This window comes from Anser anser, assembly GCF_964211835.1.
Source record: "Anser anser genome assembly, chromosome: W".
Taxonomy (NCBI): domain Eukaryota; kingdom Metazoa; phylum Chordata; class Aves; order Anseriformes; family Anatidae; genus Anser; species Anser anser.
The window spans coordinates 12858856-12868861 of record NC_139731.1 but is presented as its reverse complement, the minus strand read 5'-3'; the positions used below and the strand labels follow the sequence as shown (position 1 = coordinate 12868861).

The 10006-nt window shown below is 40.5% G+C and overlaps 1 protein-coding gene across 17 annotated transcripts in view; it reads left to right on the top strand.

The window, feature by feature from the left end:
* Window positions 1–151: 151 nt before the first annotated feature.
* The window catches only part of LOC310888751 (vasculin-like), an 81042-nt gene continuing 71187 nt past the window's right edge, over window positions 152–10006 (top strand). For 2 of the 17 annotated variants that reach the window (XM_083815790.1, XM_083815788.1), the window contains exons 1-4: window positions 1317–1958; window positions 2140–2444; window positions 3103–3169; window positions 3895–3962. The gene's annotated coding sequence lies outside the window, so the exon portion shown is untranslated. The other 15 variants (XM_083815794.1, XM_083815789.1, XM_083815792.1 and 12 more) reach the window with 14 other exon arrangements.

The window sequence follows — 10006 nt, the reverse complement described above, 5'->3', positions numbered from 1 at the left end:
CCAGCTACTAGGAGGAAAATTAACTCTATCCTAACTGAAACCAGGACACTTGCAATGGAAGTGAGTTTTCCAAATTGCACAGCGTAATTTCAGACATTTAGCTTCCAGGCCAAATGAAGGTGCATCGTACTTCTGACGCAGGGAAAACTCAATAACCAAAGTTATTAAGCAGGTATTCTTTATTATGGCGGTGGGCGTGTGGGGGATCGCTCCACCTAACACACACCAAGGGTTACTGGCGGTGTGCTTATATTAGTAGGACAAATACATATTCGTTTCATTTCCCGTAAGGCTCTTGCATATTCATCAGGTCTCTGAAGAATCATTAACGTATGTTCCCGCACCTATTCACATGCATACTGGAGTCCTTGGGTGGTCGTCGGGCGTACTCTGGTGGTCTTTTGATGAAGGCCAGAAGTCTTCCTTGCTGCTAAACTCCTGACCCTTCCTTTATTTGGCAGACTTCAGCAGTCAAGCCAGTTCTTGCTGGTTCCATTATCTATGCATAGAGTCTTTTACTCCCCTATCTTTGGGGTCGTTAACATACCATTGTGGTAGCTAAGACCTACGGAATCAACATCCTTTATCTTGTTCCCTGTCTCACTTCTTTAAAAAAGGCACGCATCAAATGATTGCAATATGTTAAACATATTTTCACTCATAAGTTCAAGCTATTTTTATAAATTTAATGAAAATGCTGTTTTTTTAGTTAGCTGGTTTGTTTAAACGGTGATACTGGGCTCTCACTAGTTTCAAATCCGGCGAGCAGGGTGACTTAACTCTGTTGCCTTTGCTAGCAGCGCTCAACCAGCAGCTGCGGGCAGCGGCCGGGCCGCGCGGTTCCCGACGCAGGGGCGGGAGGTGTTCTACCGGCCTCTTCCGCCCACATCCGCGGGAAGATCGTAATGCGCGCATCTTTCAGCGGCGTCTGGGATGGTTTGTATGATCGCGGCCTGAGCGTTCGTTTCAGTGACCGGTTCTGGCCACTCGGCGGCTCGTACCAGGGCACGGCCGCTGGGACCAGTAAGGCTGCGCCGCCGCACAACTCATTACGTCGGTGCCGGGAACTCCCGCGGGCGAGGCAGGATGCGCGTTAGGGACCGTCCCCGCCGTCCCGCGTTGAACGTTCGGAATTGTTCTCGTAACGTCACGGCAGAGAGCTCCTGCCGCGAGGTAGGGTCGCACACCTCGTCGGCGGCCAGTAAGCCCCGTCTCAGGCTCCTGTGGAATCGCGCGGCAGCTCTCGCGAGGTTTGGGCGCGCTGAACGTTGTAGCTCGGAGTGGTGCCATTTTGGGAGTGAGGTGACTGGTGTGTGTATATATGTGTTTGCGTGTGGGGTGTTCTCGTGTCTGGGGGTTCTTCGTGGTTCTTGGGGGGTGGAGGGCCGCTGTTGCTGCGTACGGTGTGGCGGCAACAGCGGCGGCAGCAGTAGCAGCCGCCGCCAGGGAGCAGAGGTGGAGTATCTAGGGTGGGTGCTACTGTGAGGGGTGTGGGGCCGCCCCGCTTCTTCCCTTGCCGTAGGGTCCCGTGTGGCGGGAGGTCCGCCCTAGGGAAGGCGGGGGGAGCCCTCCTTGGGGAGGCAGGTCTGGCGGAGCCCTTCACGACTCCCGACGCTTATCAGCAGCAAAAGCTCTCGCGGAGAAGCTAGGGATTTCCCTGGGCTGTTCCCCCACGCTGCGGCCGGCCGGCTGCCTGCCTCGGTGCTGCTCCCTGCGGCTCGGGATTCCTCGGGCAGCCCCCGCCGCTTTTTCGGGTTTGCTTCGTGCTTTGTTTGCTGTCTCTAGTCTGGGTCAGCGCCTTCCTCCTGGGGTGTCCTGCGGACTGATTTTTTTCCCCAATAAAATGAGAAGCGTCCTTTTCTTTTCGGTTGGTTTTTCGCTTCCTCGGAGACCGGAGGAGATGCCTGCTTCTTTTAGAAGGGTAGGAGAACGTTAGCAGTGAAGTGCTGCATTCTCCGGTAAATACGCCTGCTGCGCTCTCCGGGGTGTGAGTGCAGGTTTCACTAGCCTTCTGTATTGGGATTTTGTTGCCTGACTGCATGCGTGTTTACTTTTTAAGATTCAGATATATCTATTTGTCTGTAATGCCGATTAGGATTTCAAAAGTGAAAACTGATGGCTCTGGTTCTTTTCCCTTAGGTAATTTGGATTACAGAGAGAGCCCTGGATGTTTGGCTTGTTTTGCCTTAGCTGGTAGGGAGGAAGAATGGTGGAAATCGACCTGCTGTAGTTGCTTTTTTTTGAAAGTGGGGAGATATCGGACACTGATTGTGGATTACTTGTCCAAGTGTATCCTCCTGAAAAGGCTTCTGGAACAATCAGTAGGCATCTGGAAAGTGAATTGGAAGTTCGAAGTTGTGAGCTTTCTCTTTCTAGAAACACAGAGCAGTTCACCCTTGGACACTTCTGTTCGCATGTCATGGATACATGGCTGAATGTATCAGGTGTGGAATGCTTTGGCTGTCAAAATAATGCGCTTCTTGGCTTTTAGTTACTTTTTTCTTCCAAGCAACGTTCTGTCTGAGTCATAGGCATAACCAGTTTTGTGAACTGACTTCAGGTTAAGTGCAGCCTGAGTCACTGTGTAGATATTGCTGAAAAGTTTCATGGCAGATATTCCCCCCCCCTTTTTTTTTTGATTTTCTGATATAGCCTTTTGTCATTTTTGCACTAAGACCTATTTTCTAAATGAAACAGTAATTTGTTCATAGCTACTTCTGTTGAAAAATGTTGTTGCCAATAAGTAATATAGTGATATCCAGATAGCTGTTGTTTACAAATGTCTCTGCTCTCTGAAATCAGGAAATGCTACTTAGTTCAGATGTGAAACTTGTTTTTTTGGCTTTACAGTTTACAGTATAAAAAGTGTGTTTATTTCATCTGGAGCTGATGCTTCTTACAGTGATATGTATATGGAATAGATGAGAGGAGAAGCTTTCAGAAAGAAACACAGTCTTCTTAAGTTAGAGACTTGGCAAACTTTGTAAATAGCCTTGCAGAATCTGTAAGCAAGAAGGATGGGTAGCTGATTCCTGTGATGTCAAATTTATGTCTAACAGCTACGAATGTAGTATCAACAATAACTTGTGATATTATCTCAAGGAAAACAAACTGGAAAAACATAAATTGCGTGGTGCTAACGACACCTTGTGTCGTCCTCTTGGATTAGGTAAGTATTGTAGTGTTCATAAACCAATTTACACTTGAATAAATATTTTGTTGGTAGAATGGTTAAATCAGTAACATTCTCTGCCTAGAGGATGCTGTTTTTTTTTTTTTGAGAACATTGAAATGAGCTTGCAGAATCTAGGTTTTATTTGTCAATTAATGGAATATCTGTAAGGATTTGAAGAATACATGCGCTACTACAGAGAGCTATTTGTATGTAGGAGTGTGATTCTTCTGGGAGATTTAAAAAATATATCTAGACTGAATCCATAGGTAACTTATCCCTTTGTGTTAATACTGTAATCTCAACAGTGAGCTGTTACGCTTCTTGAATAGGTCTGTTGGATGGCTTGTCTTTCCATTTTCATTAGGCATTTTTGTAGCGCGAAGGTACTGATAATGTAGCTTTTTAAAACTTATTTCCTTTCACTGTTCTTTGTCACGTATGGAAGCAAGTTTCTGTTCTTTCCATTGATACTGTAAGGTTGTGTTCAGAGTAATTTCCTGTCTGTAATGGGAATGAGTCTGGTTTGAAACTATATCATAACAAAAAAAAATGACCCTCTACGCCCTTCTTGTGAAGGATTTAAAACCAAAAAATATCGGCTAACCAACCAATTTTACGTGTTAGTTGTATTGGTGCCGTCTTCCCCTGTAGTTGATTTCTCAATGTAGATACAGTTAACAGTGGAAATTAATATATATTTGTAATATTTTTCTTTGCAGGCTTGATTTCAGCTGAATTGCTACCGCCTCAAGGAAAATTAAGGTGGACAGAACAACTTAATTCAAAAGTCAGTGGTAATTTTATGTAGTCCCCCCAATTTATTCATAAAGCTTTAAATAATTAAAAATAATTAAAGCATTATTGGGTAGACTATAAATTGAGTGTCTGTTAAAGGTGACACATTTATCGTAGTCACCATCTTTTCAAAAATATTTCAGAGATTGTGCGATACTAAACCATTAGTAATACTGAGCTAATAAAAAAAAAAAAGATTTTCTAAGGGCATTGCAAAGATTTTTGAGTATGTGGCTTGTGTTAAAGCCTGGCAGAAGAGTAACTTTAAGCATGGGAAATTGTGCTGAAGGACTGCTACAGTGTGTTTTTTTTTCCTGTAATGTTTTATTTTGACTACAAATAAGACTTGCATCTGAATAAATATCCTAAATTTTTTAGGATCACTGAAGTAGTTCTATTCTGTGTTACCTTGTCAGTATCTAAGTGTTGATCTAGCTTCAGTGTTTTGCTTTCTTTGAACGACTTTGCTGTTTTGTTACTTTAACTTCTATCTTTTCAAAACAGCAAAACTGAAATAGGAACTGTTTTAAGATGGATAGGAGTCTTTCTGTAATCTCTTGTGGCTTTTCTGCGTTGAGTTTCTTAGTGTGGCTGGGATTTGAGTGAATGAACTGAGCCACATGTAAAGGAACCAAACTGATAGAATTACCTTCATTACTTTAGCTGGAGTAGTCTGTTTTGCTTTAAACCTTTTGGTGAACGGAAAGAATTCAGGCATAAGTGGCCGTTAGATTTTGTTTATTATATGCCCACAAACATAGTAAAACGCATACTTGTTCTTAATAGAAAAAAAAATTGTCTGTTTTTCAAGCTATTAACTTTCAATACAACGAGAAACTTTTACTTCTTGATGGGGGGTTCACGTTGAAACTGAGGAACTACATCCCCTTACTGCTTGGAATCGCATCTTTCTCTGGACTCTTTCTCTTGTGGATGTTTTGAAGTTTGCCTTTTAGCCTTATTAAGTTATTTATTTAATCCTACCAGCAACCAGAAAGATGTATTCTTTTTTTCCTCTTTTTATACTGTTTGCACTTACAAAGTGCAACTGTTCTGATCTGTATGCATATGCATTTGATGTGGTGTGCTTTACAGCTGTGCCCTTGTACACTGAGCAAAATTCAGAGTTGGGTGAAGCCTATTCAGGGGAAAATGCTTAGCATGACGGTCTACTGTAATACCACCTTTAGGTTTTTATTTGTGTAGTGCTGACAGTGCGTTAAGTGGTTTGTAGACAAATATGAAAATAAGGTCCTTGCCCCAGAGAGCTTATACTTTAAGCCTTTATTTAAACGTACCTTTTGTATTGGAATAAACTAAGTGGAATTAAATCTGTAAAATGATGTAGGGAAACTGTGCAGATACTTAGCTTTCTTAGTGCTCCATGAGCTAATGTACTTGAAGTTCCTTTTTTTCCTCTCCCTTCTAGTGCGTTGCTTCTATTTTAAAATGTGTGGATAAAACAGTTTGACAATTATAATTTATCAGGGATGTCTGGGGAAGTTGCTCTTATTTCTTTTAGTACTAGGAATGCTTTTTACCTGCAAGGAGAACTATTCACAGATCTGATTGAAAATGAACTTGAGTGAGGCTTGGCACACTTCTTCTTTTTAATTTTGTTATTGTGTTTTTTGAGTAGTAGTGTTACGCAGTGACTGATGATAGCACGACATACAACTTTATCAACTCTTCCACAGGGTTTTTTTTTCTTTGTAAGTATGCTCTGAGAAACATCTGAAATACATAAAATCATTTTTCAGCTTTATATACTTGGGGTGTTTCAAAGCTGCCATCTCTTACAACAGTTTTTTCTTTAAATTCCTTGTGAAGACTGCAGAGTGCATACAAGTGTTACATAATGTATGCGGAATTGAAGTGATGTTTCACTAATGTTTCAGCTTTTGGACTTCGATCTCTTGCCTTGTAAGGTTCAGTGTTTATCCAGTTTTCCACTAAATGGTACTGCAAGCGTAGGATTTCAAGCAGAAAGAACCTGGTTGTAGCTTACCTTCAAATAAGAAGTTATTCAGTGCTACAAAATAGTGGTATTTTTTTTGCCTTTTTTGGGGGGGTGGGGTGGTTTAGGTCAAAGAGGACAAGCTTTTTTGGATAAAAGTAGTGATCAAGTTATTTTAAGCTTTCTCACAAGCCTGTTTGTTTCTAAAATGTCTAAAAGGTGTTTTGATTTGTGACGCTAATACTGAAGTCACAGGAGTGACCTAAACCCCATTGCTTATAAAGCATATCTATATACAGAGAGCAGACCATATGATAAAGAGCAATAGCTGGGAATTTTAGAACATCTGTCTCTCAGGAAGTCTACTGATGTTCTAGGTCCTTACAATGGTAGTAAGTATTCTTCAGTTGAGTCATCCTCATGTGAAGAACTGGAGCACTAAGTAGGAATGACGGTGGGTTTTTCTTGTATTTTTGTTTGTTTTATTAAGTCACTATAATGTTGGGTCTTAGGGCTGTATCTTTACCAGATTATTAATGTTGGCTCAAATGATTAAAAAATTGACTGATGCAGTTTGATGTCATGCAGTTCTCATACCTTGGCATGTCATAAGACTTCTGGAGGTGTTCAAATCTGATGGGGACTTGATCCAATTCCCAGTGCAGGAAGCTGTAGTTCTCATGCAATTATTTTTAAAGATGAGACAAGAAGGTAAACTTAAAAAAAAAAAAAAAATCCTTTTTTCTCCCTCATTTTCCAATGCTAGAGTTCTCAACAGAACAATTCTGTATTGGGCGGTGAACTAGTGAAACAAACTGGAGATTTTACTTGCTCTGCAGTAGCACAGTTGAGAAAGAAGAGACTTCAGCTAGGTTGTTCAGAACTTCTGAACGTATGTTGACCCTGTGTGAGAGAAGACCCTTTAAAGGTTCAATTATATTGTCAAAGACTTGCACCTCTAATAAAGGTAAACAAATTTTAGAGAACCCCAGAAGTTAAGGGAATTACTGTATCTAAACTGAACCTTGTTTGTAATTTTTTTGCCTGTAAACAGTCTTCTACATTGAAATAAGGGGTGGAATTGACACGCACGCTTTCCCTTTAAAGTGTTTTAAGGTTAATTATAAAGATTTAAGCTTACTCTGTTACAGCCGTGGCTGTGCATCTACATGGAGAGAAAACAAGGAAATTAATCTTTTCATAGAATTGTAGTCATTAAGGTTGGAAATGACCTCCAAGATCATCTGGTCCAACCACCCCCCCCCCCACCACCATCAATATCACCTACTGAACCATGTCCCTAAGCACCACATCCAACCTTTCCTTAAACACCCCTAGGGACAGGGATTCCACCACATCACTGGGCAACCCGTTCCAATGACTAACCACTCTTTCTGAGAATATTTTTTTTCCATAACTTCTAACCTGAGAACTGTTTTGTTCTAATAGTTGACTGATCATAAATCACTGCAAAAGCACAAGTGTTTGCACTTTAAAAAATAGCAAAGCTTATGTTAGGACTTGAATATTCTTTTCTCTTATGAATGTACGGTTTTTAGATAGCAAAATAACTTGAAATTAGCTTGTTTCACTTTGTTCAAACTAAATGACAGCGTAAGGAAGTTCTCTAAGCTGTCTCTTTAAAATGAGCATAAAATGGAGGTATATAAGGTTTAAACAGAAGTATTGTTTAAAGCTTACACTTAGAAACTTCAAATTAGCGCTACTCTTAACTTGGAGAAAACAGGGAAGGATGTGTTATCACAAGAAATTTTCTGTTTAAAAGAAGGTGGTTTTGCAGCAAAAGGAAAAACTTTTATTTAACTACTTAATTGAGGGAAAGATCCTGAATATCCCTCTCTATGAAGAAGAGGGACTAGTCTGATGGTTAGGACTTGAGCATATAGCATCTTTGAATTTGGAGCAAAATTTTGTAGTTGTTCTGCAGTTGATGCTGTATCAGGCAAGGTAAATTAATGAAGCTGGCCCAAGATGGGAGAACTGTAGGGTCAATTCATTCTGTAGCTTGGTTATTCCAGAGTTGCTCTGTTTTAGTGAGCATGTTGCCTGCTACTTCTCCAGAAAGCCCTTTGACCTTGGCAAATAGTTTTCTCTTTCTGTTGTAATGAAATGCAGTACAGTTGGTGCTCAATATCTCTGATAGTGTGAACATTGTTTTAATTTCCTCGTAGAAAATCATGTGTCTTCCTTTCCTTCTTGTAGATGGTCACTCTTTTCTAAGATGTCCTGCAGGCTTGCTTATTGGGCCCCTCTGAAACTCATATATGCTTGATGCGCCTTCCTGACTTAAGAAGGATTTGATGTACTTGCCATAGCTCATTACCAAGGAAGCAAAGCAGCAGCAACGATCTTGACACTGAATGATATATACCTATGTATTTTTTAAGTCATAATGACACTACAGTATATTTTAATGCTGATGGCTTATAACTTTTTTTTTTACCTATTTATACATATACTGGCCTTATGATGATAAGGTGAGGGTAGATTATCAAACAAGTTTGTAGCTGAAGGGTAGAGTTAAGGTTCCCACACATAGTTTGTGGTATGCTGTACTTAAGGTAATAATCTGTGAGGCAGTAGGTAAAAGATCATAAGGTATGTGCTGTGCATATTAACATGTGCATACATGTTAATTTTAGATTTTTCTGAAAACTGTGTGCATATATGTGTGTTTAACTTATTCTGTACGTGGTTTTCGCTATGCAAATCAATAGACTGAAGTTCTAAACTGCTCTTCAGGGAGCATCAAGAAATTTGAATTCGTCTTCCTTTAAAATCTAATAAAATCTAACTTTGGGAATTCATGGCTAGAAGCTTCCTTAAATTTAATATCTTTACTACTTCACTCATAAGCTTCAAGTATTCCTACTTGTTTGAGTTTATAATTGTGTTTTTTAATCTTCTAACAATCTCTGAAATACCTTGTGTCACAGAAATTGCTTCCTGTAAAATCATTTAGGCTATCCACCAAGCATGAGAAATATAGAAACTGAAAACGTAGAACTATTTTTTCTTTGTATCTAGCTTCTGGTCATGGCTTCAGCTGTCAGGTTTTTCTAATTTTTAGCATTTTAAAATTTAGTTTTTCTATAGTACTTTAGTTGGCTCTATTTAAATGGATTGTATTTAAGATGATAAATCCTTGAAATGGTCAAAAGCATACAATCTTTTAGTAAATGAAGTTTAGATTCTAGGTGTTGTGGTGACTTTGCTATTTTTCTGACCAGCTTTCTCCTTACTATAGTGGTGCCACTGGTCTTATGCCTCCCTGCTAGGACATCATGAAAAAGCAGAACTATTTTTATTTGTTCCAGTGGTTCAGGCAGTGTTATGGACTCAAATAGTTCTTGCCAACAGTAATGAAGCACGTCTTCAATATTGAAGACAGCTCTCTGGGCTAGGGAAATATTTCTTCTGTATACTGAAGAGACCTCCCTTCTGCTGGCCCTCTTCAACACCAGTGGGACTGTCTTTCCTCTGCCTGCTAAATACTGGTTAGACAAGTTAACATGCTGTTAAAATTGGGTGGGGACAGTCTCTGATCTCCTGTCCTTGTCACCTTGATGTTCTGCTGTGCTTTTTTTTTCCAACCTCAGTAGAAGGGGATCATGTTAGGGAACACTTTAAGATATCCGGGGGTCCATGGGGCCTGACCAGATACACCTCTGAGTGCTGAGGGAGTTGGCTGATGTCATTGCAAGGCCATTTAATCTTTTGAAAGATCGTGGTGATTGGGATAGGTTCTAGAAGAGAGCAAATGTTAATCCTCATCAGAAAGGGGATCCAGGGAGCTATAAGCCTGTTAGCCTCTCTTCCGCCTATAGGAAGGTGGTGGAACAACCGACCCTGGATGCAGTTTCCAATCGCCTCTTGGTCCTTTGTGTGTTTGGGAACAGTCAGCGTGGCTTTATGAAGGGGAATTCATGCTTAACCAAGCTAATAGCGACAGTGAAGCGACTGGATTGGTAGATGAAGGGAGAGCAGCGGATGTTGTTTATTTTCAGAAGACATCAAAAGCCTTACTATTACATCCTCAATAGAGAACCTGTCAAAGT